The sequence below is a fragment of the Opisthocomus hoazin genome, chromosome 9 (genome assembly GCF_030867145.1).
Source record: "Opisthocomus hoazin isolate bOpiHoa1 chromosome 9, bOpiHoa1.hap1, whole genome shotgun sequence".
In the NCBI taxonomy this organism is placed as follows: Eukaryota; Metazoa; Chordata; class Aves; order Opisthocomiformes; family Opisthocomidae; genus Opisthocomus; species Opisthocomus hoazin.
The window spans coordinates 30,523,191-30,534,305 of record NC_134422.1 but is presented as its reverse complement, the minus strand read 5'-3'; positions in this window follow the sequence as shown (position 1 = coordinate 30,534,305).

Sequence of the window (11,115 nt, the reverse complement as noted above, 5' to 3'; positions counted from 1 at the left end):
CTTCAACAAGCCTATTGACCTCTTGGGCATGAATAATGTCTCTCTCAGTAATAAAGTGTGTTCTTTGGTCAGGTTCTTACTGGCAACTGCTTATCTTTCTAGCAAATGTGGAAGGTAGCTTAATCCATTTATTCCCACCTTGAAAACTGTGTGCAAAAAGGCGTGGGAGATTCTGGGGAGAGGAAAAGTTGTGAACATATGGCACAAACATGTCACATGAAGCCATGCAGTGTCCTTTCTTCCGAACAAGTTTACTTTGCAGTTCTTCCATACATCCTTCTCAGAGCTTCACAGCATTTTTTTCAGCATCAGTTTAGACTCTCAACTGCCTATGAGACAAGCAAATAATCTTTCCACTACTTAAAAGATTAAGAAAAAAGGAGAGAAGAGTGACTCCCCAAGGTGACATAGGAACACTGCTGCAGAGCCAGGAATAGAATTCAGATCTCCCAACTCCCTGTCTGGTGCTTCCTTAAATATATGACCATCTGCTCTCCTGATGGAAGTATAGATACTATATGCTGACTCCAACGAGCTGGCTGCTAAGCCTGTTAGTTTATCCTCTTTTTATCCCGTACTGATATCATCTCAAGCTAAGCTTTTGGCCTGGAGTCAAAGTGATTTCCAGTGTTTGAATGATTCGACCTGCTTGTTATTGTTTTAACCTTGCACCACACATATGCTCAGCTGTTTGTGACTTATCTGCATACAGTCTGTGTAGCAACAGCTGCAAGCTAGAACTGTTTTGTTTAAAGATTCCATATTGAAGCATACTGCATGTTTTAAACAACTATCATATAGCGGTGAGTTTGATCCCGGTAGCTGCCTGCACCCAGAGTTCCTACTGAGTTACATGTAACTTTCAAGGACAAAGAGCTTATTAAAAAGACAAAAACTTACACACTTGTGTGTCTCCACAAACGTCAGTTCATCATGATAAGCCTTCCTGGTTTCACAGCTAAATCCCGCACTGACTCCATCTGACCTAAAAACCAAACTAGAACTAGATGGAATTCAACATGATCAACATTTTTTTAAATAATCACCTTCATTCCGACAAAATCATCCTCCAGTAAATCTCCTTCTCTCATTGCTGCAGAAAACTCATGGTATGTGTCCAAGACAGAATCATCACTCAGCAGGGTCAATAAAACAGCATGCTGACTAATGTGCCTTAAATCCTAGTCTTCCGCTCCACTGAAGGTGGAGGGTGGATAACTCAACTATTTTACTGAAATATCCTCTGGTTATCACTGTAGCTTTACTTGGAAGAAGCACACAATCATTGATGGTTCTGTTTCCTATTGATTTGTCATAGGATATAGCTTATTCTATAGGTATTTTTTTTCTATGAGTACTAAAAAATATTTCTGCCTTTTGAGCAATGTTCCAAATATTCCAATTCATTCTACAATATTAAGTGTATGGTCTGAATTCTGTAGCATATGAATATTCAGCAATACATTGTGTGGTCTGCAATGTGAATCATTGTTCTTTTCAGTATGCTAAGTCTTCAGCTTTCACAGCTTTGTTAAAGAAAGGTTTTTCTGAAATTCTCTGGTCTCCCTTGTGATTTGACAGTGTTAACTGTTCTCAGGTCTCCTTAGCTCCGGCAACAATCCTAGCATAAGTGGGAATAAACTGGAAGCTGTGCTGAGTTACAGTTCTCTTCTAGAGTCATCTTGCTGAGTTTTTCTCTCTCTCTCTTTCTCTGAGATTACTCTGAAAACACCCCACCAATCTTACATTTGGGATATAAAAATAATCTTAAACCAGAAAGAATTCCAGCTAACATACACTAGATTAGAATGACATTACTAACATACCTTAAAGTTAGTTCCATTAAGCCAAACTTAAGTGTCCTGCAGATCACCAAGTGACACAGGATACTTAAGGCTGGCTTAATGGAACTAATTTGATGACTGGTACATGATCCAGTAATTTCAAGTGATACACATTTACAGATACTTTCAAAGATTTCCCCATAGTTTTTACAGCATTTATACACATGCATACTCACATATTTTGAGCCAAAACTGGAAATATCTGTGTTGTGCCAGTGTGGGAAATAATACCTGCTTTTTTCTCCACAAGTCCTGTGAGGCAGTTTTCAAACAGCTTTGTTATCAGAGAGGAGCTCAAAGTGCCCATTCAGTAAGCAGTTCCGTATGGAAGCGGGTTGAAGTAGGCTGACAAAATCTATATTGGTTTAATTAGGCTGGCAAAGCATCTTCCTCAGACACTGTTTTCTTTAACCAGGAAAGGAGAATATTGTTAGTGAATTATCTTTCCTTAATAACAGGTGGCCTGGATGGTTACTTTTCCTTCATCTTTTAGACGGCAAAATGTCACTGCTAAGGAATCTTGGGCTGGTCCTTTATAATACAGTCTGAATTCAAGATGATATTCACCACCTGTTACTAAAAGGTGACAAACACTATTGGTTCAGTTTTAGGAGTTAAAGGTGATCACCTTTATGAGGAGTTGTGTACAAAATCCTATAGTCCTTATGTAAACCCAGTTCCTATGGGAAATTTGTCTGCATAAGGATTGTGCAATTTAGCTTAAAAAAATTAATGCCAGTATATTTCAGGTGCAGTAGTAAATTGCTGAACCCAAAGTCCACACATACAAGCTAGATGCTAAATATTGCCCTTGTAGTTTGATCAAAGGAAAGATTCAATTTGCTGACAGTTTTTAATGTTCCTGAATCTGCTGTCAGAACGACCAGTTAGATTTTCTCAGTCACCTTCTCCAGTCCTGAGAACTTTCCCTCATAAGAATACCTGCTGATGACATGACTAGAACTTACGATTTCAAAGGTATTGCTCTGGAGGGAAAGGATTTTCAGCAGTATTTGATCATATATTGATGTTCTGAGTGGGCAAGAATTAGGCAAGAATCCTTGACTTTGTGAAGAAATAAAACTTGTAAATCTTTAGCTGTCAAAGCAATATGTTGTTTGTTTTAATTAGGCCTTTTTAAAGATGTCTCATAATATTAAAAGCCTGTCATGTTTTTAAATAAAATAATTACCTTTGTAAGTAAATAAACTAGTATTATTTTATTGCTACTAGCAGAGCTGTAAAGGATGGCACACAAGTCTCAATTATTGCTTAATGGTTAAAAAACAAGCTTACTGCACTGTATTCTAGAATAACCAACATTATTTTTAATGAGTTCAATTACAAGCACTAAAATACTTCATGATTAGATGCAAATATGCTTGCATACAATTTCTTAGACCCAAACAATATAGACTATATTCACTTTAATGCAAGTAATTAGCTTTTTCAGCTATAAAACATGTTCATATTAACCTCTGGCTTCCATTCTATCAGCAATGATACACATACTTAGCTTTCTGTTTAATACCAGCACCACTGACATTGCTTGCACGCATGCAGTTATGTATGTACGTCCATGCAAAGTGAGTAATACTCCAAACTCCTCAACCACTGTGAGGATCTGTTAAAAATGGTTATGATGTCTGTGAAGTATCTCAGTGATTATTAATGAAAACAATAGTATCTGACAAAAGATCTTAAAGTGGACATTGTCTGAGCCAAACAAGTCTGTTCTATGTAACTTACACTCAACAGAATTTCCAGTGTATTTTTGCAAAAGGGCCTTAAAGAATTCATAAGCTGGGTTTGAAATGTGCTGTATATGTATGGGTGTAACATGCAATAGAAACAGCTTGTATTTTCATGTCTGATTTTGTAAAAAATTGTTGCTGCTGATAGTATCTGGGGAAGGGACTGGGTAGTGCAACTTTGAAGTGCTTGTTGTGGACAGGGCTGGGTCGTTTGCAGGGAGGCTATTGATGTGGCTTGCATTGGTCACAAGCTTTGTGGTTCTTCAGCGAAGAGAGCTGTTTCTTTTACAGGTAGCCAAGACTTTCTACACTCTCATGGCTGAACTGTTACTGCTTTTTGTACAAGGAGTGGAACTGAAACATCAGCCAGCTCTGCCTGTGAGAGCTTACAAATCCAAGCAACTCGACATGGGGACATCCCTATTATACAGACAGGGAGCGCAGACACCTGGCTGTGCTGGGACTGGGCCTCTGCTACCAAGCAGGGCATTCCTTTGAGTTGCGGCACTACCGAGATGGGTGTGAACACCAGCATTCTGGGTGTGCCACAAGGACCACCTGAGTGACTTGCCTGTGAGCAGACAGATAATTAGTGGCAAGCAGGGAGCTGAACTTAAATTCCCCATGTCACTGTCAAATGCCTTAGTGTCAGATCATCTGATCCTGTGTTCAGAGAGAGCAGTTTTGACACCTTCACTGTTCTTCTCTTTTTTCCCACTTCAAATACTAAGTTATTAGATTCAGCAAATTAATATCAAACCTACCACCAGTAATAAAGTTTGGAAAGTTCTCTTTTTGTTCTGCATCAGCAGAAATCAAACCAACCTTCATCCTCCTTAGTACTACCTTTTGGAAGGAGTACTGCCTGCCAAGAATGAAGTCTTCTTGCTGACATCAGCAAAGCATTCACCATTTTGTACTGTTCTTTGAGCATAGACAGATACAGAGCAATCTCCAAACACACATATTTTTGTGTGTGCTTCACTTTTCAGATCGCCATCATTTTCCTTACATTTACGCAAAAGTGACCCAGACTGAAGATTCATTTAGAAGATGGTGTGTCCCTGGGACAAATCATTCATTGGAAAAATGCAGCACATTCTAAAACAACAGAGGCAAATGCATCAGCAGTCTTAACCCTCTTCTTGCCTCATACACTGAGGTGTACAACAGGTTTAGGTTGCCTTTGTATTTTCCGAAGAATTCCCTGTGTCAAGGAACTGTCTGTTGTTCTGCTAAAGCTGATGTCTAACTGCTGAGCCAGCACAAAGGGCAAGTAACAACCCAAGACTGGTCTTCAAAGAGAATCTTTAAAAAGATTAAATAGCCTTTCATTATGTGAATGACATTTCAAATGTGGGCTTCATGCTTGCTTTCTCCTCCTTCCCTACCTATTGTGTACAATAATGTCATACCATACAAATATATAATCTCCTTCACAGCAAACACTGTATATTTCCTGAATCTTGTCTCATCTGTGTCAGTACACATCAAGACGTACTCACTCTCATTGGAGAGTGTCCAGCGGAGGGCTACAAAGATGATGAGAGGACTGGAGCATCTCTCCTATGAGGAAAGGCTGCGGGAGCTGGGCTTATTTAGCCTGAAGAAGAGAAGGCTGAGAGGGGACCTTATAAATGCCTATACATATCTTAAGGGTGGATGTCAAGATGATGGGGCCAGACTCTCTACAGTGGTGCCCAACGACAAGACAAGGGGCAATGGGCACAGACTGAAACATAGGAAGTTCCAGCTGAACATGAGGAAGAACTTCTTCACTCTGAGGGTGACAGAGCACTGGGACGGGTTGTCCAGAGAGGTTGTGGAGTCTCCTTCTCTGGAGATATTCAAGACCCGCCTGGACAGAGCCCTGTGCAGTCTGCTCTGGGTGACCCTGCTTCGGCAGGGGGGTTGGACTAGATGACCCACAGAGGTCCCTTCCAACCCCGAACATTCTGTGATTCTGTGAAGACTTCAGTGACAATTCTTATCATTTACACCAGCCCCTGTGCAGTCAGAGTCCAATTCACCAGATGTTCCCTACTGCAGGAGAAAACTGGGCTCACATAACAGTTGAAGTTTTCTTCTGTGAAGTACTAGAGCCACAGCCTCAGCTGGCGTATATTGCTATAGTGCCCTGAATTTAATTTAAACCAGCTGATGAGCCACTCCCCCTTTCCCCATACTCCCCACATACTTCCCCACCTTTTTAAAGGGTGGTCAAGTACAGATGACATCTTACGTGCAGTAAAATCTGTACTATGAAAATCAAACGGGCAAATACAGGAAATTTCGCAAGTGCCCTTTGTGGATTGAACTAAGAATAGTAAACTATGGCACATACTCAGGAATGACAAGCAGTGTTCAGTAAATTGCCTCCGTCTGGAGGCATGGATAAAGTCCCTTGCCTATAGCAGTGAAAAGTGAAAAGAAATTTTCCTGTTCATAAAAATTTACATCTTGCAACATAAAACAAGAGCATATCTGGGTTTTGATGGGTGCCATGGCAACAATGTTACTGGAATATAGCATAGGAGCATTTTCAGAGAGAGGGAACGGGATGAAATAAAAAGATCACTGGTTATCTGGCGACACAAGGACTTTTGCTGCAGACCCATGGACAGACCCTCGTTCTTCTTGTTCCTAGGTGGCTATTTACAGTTGCCACCATATTGATGCTTTTGACCTTATGCTGCAGTTGTCCAGAAATAGTGAAAAAAGGGAAAAGCCTGCTACAACTAGAAGGATAGATCTTAAACATTGTTCAGAGTTCCATTATATTTGCATCACTTAGACGAACAATGCAGAAACTACTAAAACCACTATGGTTACTAGCAAAGAACAAAACCACAGGATTACATGTTCAGTAAAACCTATGCTTAAGTACTATAATTACTTTAAAAGTATGCATGCAGAGAACAACAGATAACCATGGCTCCGCTCTTGTTCCGTAATAATTAATTGCAGCACGTTTCGCCTAAAAGTGAATGGTCCACCTTTTTTGAGGTCTATAAAACACCTGTAATTCTTTTTTAATTCAGATATTCTAGTGTCAGTAAAGAGGTATTGAAACTAGAATCTCAGTCACACAACCTTATGTGCTCTGAGATTTCTGTGCAAATAGAATAGCTTAACATTAACAAATTTCAATATAAAATAATACCTACTGCAATGATCAGGAAAAAATTTAAAAATAAAGGCATTAGAAGGAAGTCTTAGTATTTTCTCCACTTTAGCAATTGACCAGAGCCACATGTCTAGGTCTCTGCATGCAAAGCATTATTCAAACTCTTGCCAATGCAGAAACAGTTGCAATACCTGAGGAATGGACTTTCATTCTCTAATTCCAAGGTCCAGTTTATTTAGATTCTGATTTCTTAACAAAAATCAAATTCTTTCAGTGTACTTCTAGTCCCTCTTTCCCAGCCACTTTTTAATGTCTTGGCCAATTTGAGAGCAAGGTGGAAGTTAAAGAGGGTTCCTGGATGTCACTGGTGAATGAGTGGCTGGAATATTTCATACCCTGAGAAGGCTGGAGTTAGGGCTCGGAAGTGGTTTTAGGCACAAGCAAATCCAAGCAGGCGAGAACAACAGGTCATCAAGGTCTGCAAATCCAGCTGCTTATGGAAACAATTTGTTTTTCCAAACACTCATTGTTCTCATCTCTCAAATCAAGCTGGCAGCCAGTTGCAAGTGGTGTCCCCCAGGGCTCAGTTTTGGGTCCGGTCTTGTTTAACATCTTTGTCAATGATCTGGATGAGGGAATTGAGTGCTGCCTCTGTAAGTCTGCAGATGACACCAAGCTGGGCGGGAGCGTCGATCTGCTTGAGGGTAGGAAGGCTCTGCAGAGGGATCTGGACAGGCTGGATCGATGGGCTGAGGCCAACTGTATGAGGTTCAACAAGGCCAAATGACAGGTCCTGCACTCAGGTCACAGCAATCCCATGCAACGCTACAGGCTTGGGGAAGAGTGGCTGGGAAGCTGCCAAACTGAAAGGGTCTTGGTGTGTTGGTCAACAGCCGGCTGAACATGAGCCAGCAGTGTGCCCAGGTGGCCAAGAAGGCCAACGGCCTTCTGGCTTGTGTCAGGAATAGTGTGGCCAGCAGGCATAGGGCAGTGATCATTCCCCTGTATTCGGCACTGGTGAGGCCACTCCTGGAGTATTGGGTTCAGTTTTGGGCCCCTGACTGCAAGAAGGACATTGAGTTGTTGGAGCATTTCCAGAGAAGGGCAACAAAGCTGTTGAGGCGTCTAGAGAACAAGTCTTAGGAGGAGCGGCTGAAGGAACTGAGGCTGTTTAGTCTGGAGAAGAGGAGGCTGAGGTAGGACCTTATTGCTCTCTACAACTACCTGAAAGGAGGTTGTGGTGAGGCAGGTGTTGGTCTCTTCTCCCAAGTAACTAGCGATAGGATGAGAGGCAATGGCCTCATGTTGTGTCAGGGGAGGTTTATATGGGATATCAGGAAAAATTTCTTTACTGAAAGAGTGGTCAGGCATTGGAACAGGCTTCCCAGGGAGGTGGTTGAGTTACTGTCCCTGGAGGTGTTCAAAAAAGGTGTAGATGTGGCACTTCAGGACATGGTTTAGTAGGCATGGTGGTGTTGGGTGGATGGTTGGACTTGATGATCTTAGAGGTCTTTTCCAACCTATGATTCTATGATTCATTCTGCATTACTTCACAAACTTATTTTAATTTTTGCTCAGATGGTACTTGTTTATTTTCTGTTCACACAAGAGCCTTCTTGACCCTTGCAGCCCACATCTTCTGTTTTCCTGTTTCTTGCTCTCATTTTAGATATGTTCACACATCCTGCAATGCTGAACATCATCCATGGGCCAGTGAAGTTTGCAATATAACTTACATTTGTAAATCCTTCTCACAATGTTTTCTTATTGACTGTGTGATACATGAGAATGATTTGAGCTTGTCACCCTTTTGTATGTGGATATTCTTCAGATGACCTGGAGAATTCAAAGGATGAACAGTATATGCATTATTCTCAAGGAAAAAATTACCAGATCAGACAGCTTTACCATGGCATTTTACTGTTTGGTAATAAGACAAGATTTATGAATCAAAAAATGTCTTACAGCAAGCAGCATGTAAAAAAATGGAATCATAACAGTCAGTATCTGTTTCTTTGAGATTAGCAGGACTGTCCAGTATTTCATAGCTCAGAATGAAGGAAAGATGTGTATAGATCTACTTTTCAGACTTCTTTGCGGCCCAGGAATAAAACACGCTGCCTTCATACAATAATCTGGTCAAATATATGGTTGCTCTGTGCAGCCAAGTCCACTGCCTTTAAGTCATAGCTACATAATTACTCTAAGCCCTATTCTTGCTGTATCTTCTTTAACAAGTCTTCAATTTCTTGAAGATCCTCCCCTCCCACAGCAATTTCATTTACTTAGTAAATTACCTATCTTCACTTCACACCAGGCTGAGAACCTTGGCTTTGCTACAGATTGGATACACTCTTCAAATACCTTTAGTGAGTCAAACACTACAGCAAATGTCTGGGTTCCACCGCTAACAAGATACACCCACGGGCTGTATGAAATACAGTCATATTCAGCTTCCTGGTTCCTCACTCCTTGTTCAGAGAAAATTTCCAGCTACTGCACTTACCAAGTGTTCCAAGTGTGAATAAAGGTTAGAAACACGTGTTCCTGAGCCTGCAGGCAGACTGTGAAAATGGTGGAGAAAGGTGCAGCTTGCATCTCCTGCTAGCCTCGCTGGCAGGTCAGCTATAAACACCCGTTAAGTATCTGCTTCACTTGAAAAAGGAGATTTTGCACCTTTTACACTGAGCAATCCATGCAGTGACAAACCCTACAATTACAGGAGCAAAATAATTATTCTTGATCTTAATTGTGAGTCTCCCACTAATTTTAGTAAGCATGATTCAGGAGAGAGAGGAGAATGGAATTCTAAATACAGATTGTAATGCACAAAACAGGATTAGATCTCCCTTACTGCATGAATTGGACACCTGAGAAATCCTGGTTTATTTCAGACATTGCAGTAGAGTACCTTTTTAGCAGATGTAAAGATTCAAGAAACCCCCAGCTCTGAAATCTCTCTGGCAGCAGCTACACACTGCTTGCAACTATGAATCAGTGTAGGTGACACAGTAACAACTTAAATTACTGAGGTAGCATAACGCAAGATACTTCAGTAAGAAAGCTGATCATTATGGCAGACTACTACACTTCCACACTGCTTGTAGAAGTTTCCACCTACTTATATGGTGTTTAAAAAAAGAAAGAAAAGATGGTGATCAGCTAATTTAATGTAACGTGCTATGCCAGTGGCGAATTCTGTCCAGGCTGCTAGAACCCAAGAGGACAGTATACTTCCCTGCCTAGTGTTTTGTCCCTGAAGAGATGGGAGCTACGTACCTGCTGCTGAGGACCTAACTGAAAAGCTAAAGGCAGAGGAAGCCGTTCCTCAGCTCAGGTGAGAGTCACAGCTGACTGCATTAGTTTGGTTTGCAGGGCTTCAGCTTCGAACAGCACCAAATCCTTGCTCAAACACAGCTCTGAGCACCACCCAGCTCTGCAGCACAAAGCACTTCAGACCTCTGCCAGCACAGGCCAGGATCGTGAGTCAGTCGGCCAGCTCAGAACATGAGAATGCCTCTGACCAGTCTGTTTCGGCGATTAATTTGTATGGATATGCTTTCTTAAGGTAGCAGATCCAAAAGGGGGGCCCAACCAACTTATCAAGTGAAGCAGATGAACTCTGCTCTGGTTGTTAAGCTTTACAGGTGCATCAGATCTGTTTTTCTGCCCGTGCTGCATTTCAGAGACTGAAATGCTCAATAGCCCTGCTTTTTATGCCAGATTGCTGTGACAATACTTCTTTGGTTGCGGTTTCATTCTTATATGTGCACCATATTCTATCTGCACATTCTGCAAGAAGTTGGGCAGTTTTTTCAGCACGCTGTTTCTTTCCCCCTTATCTCACCACTGTAATACCTTTTTTATCTCATCATTGCAATACCGTATCCATGTGTCCACCCTACTTCAGAAAGACAAAGAACGCCGTTCTTGTGGCTTATCAAGCGAAGCAAGGGCACCACCGCTAGGTAGCACAAGCCTATTACACAGAAGTATTGCTGTTGCCCTTCATGCCAATTGAGGCTGTGGCTGTGGTACAGCAAACTTGTGACAAAAGATCTGATTACACCACAGAAACAAGCAAGCTGCTGTTGGCAAATGTAGGTATTTTGAGCATTCCAATGCTTTTACTAAGTACTTCAGCCACTCCAGCACAACAAATGGATTTTACCAGTAAATATTACCAAGAACTGAAAAGATGTACCAGTTCTCTCTGCTGCTTCACCTCAAAGGCCCAAAGCTGCTTTATACTTCTAGGACTGCCAACATAATCAATTCCACCACTTCATAACAGGCCAGTGGAGGTGCATCACAGTATGTAATGAACAAGTCTTGCGTATTGCAACATCTCTTTAGTTGTGGAGACACTAACACCAGAAACAGAGAGCAA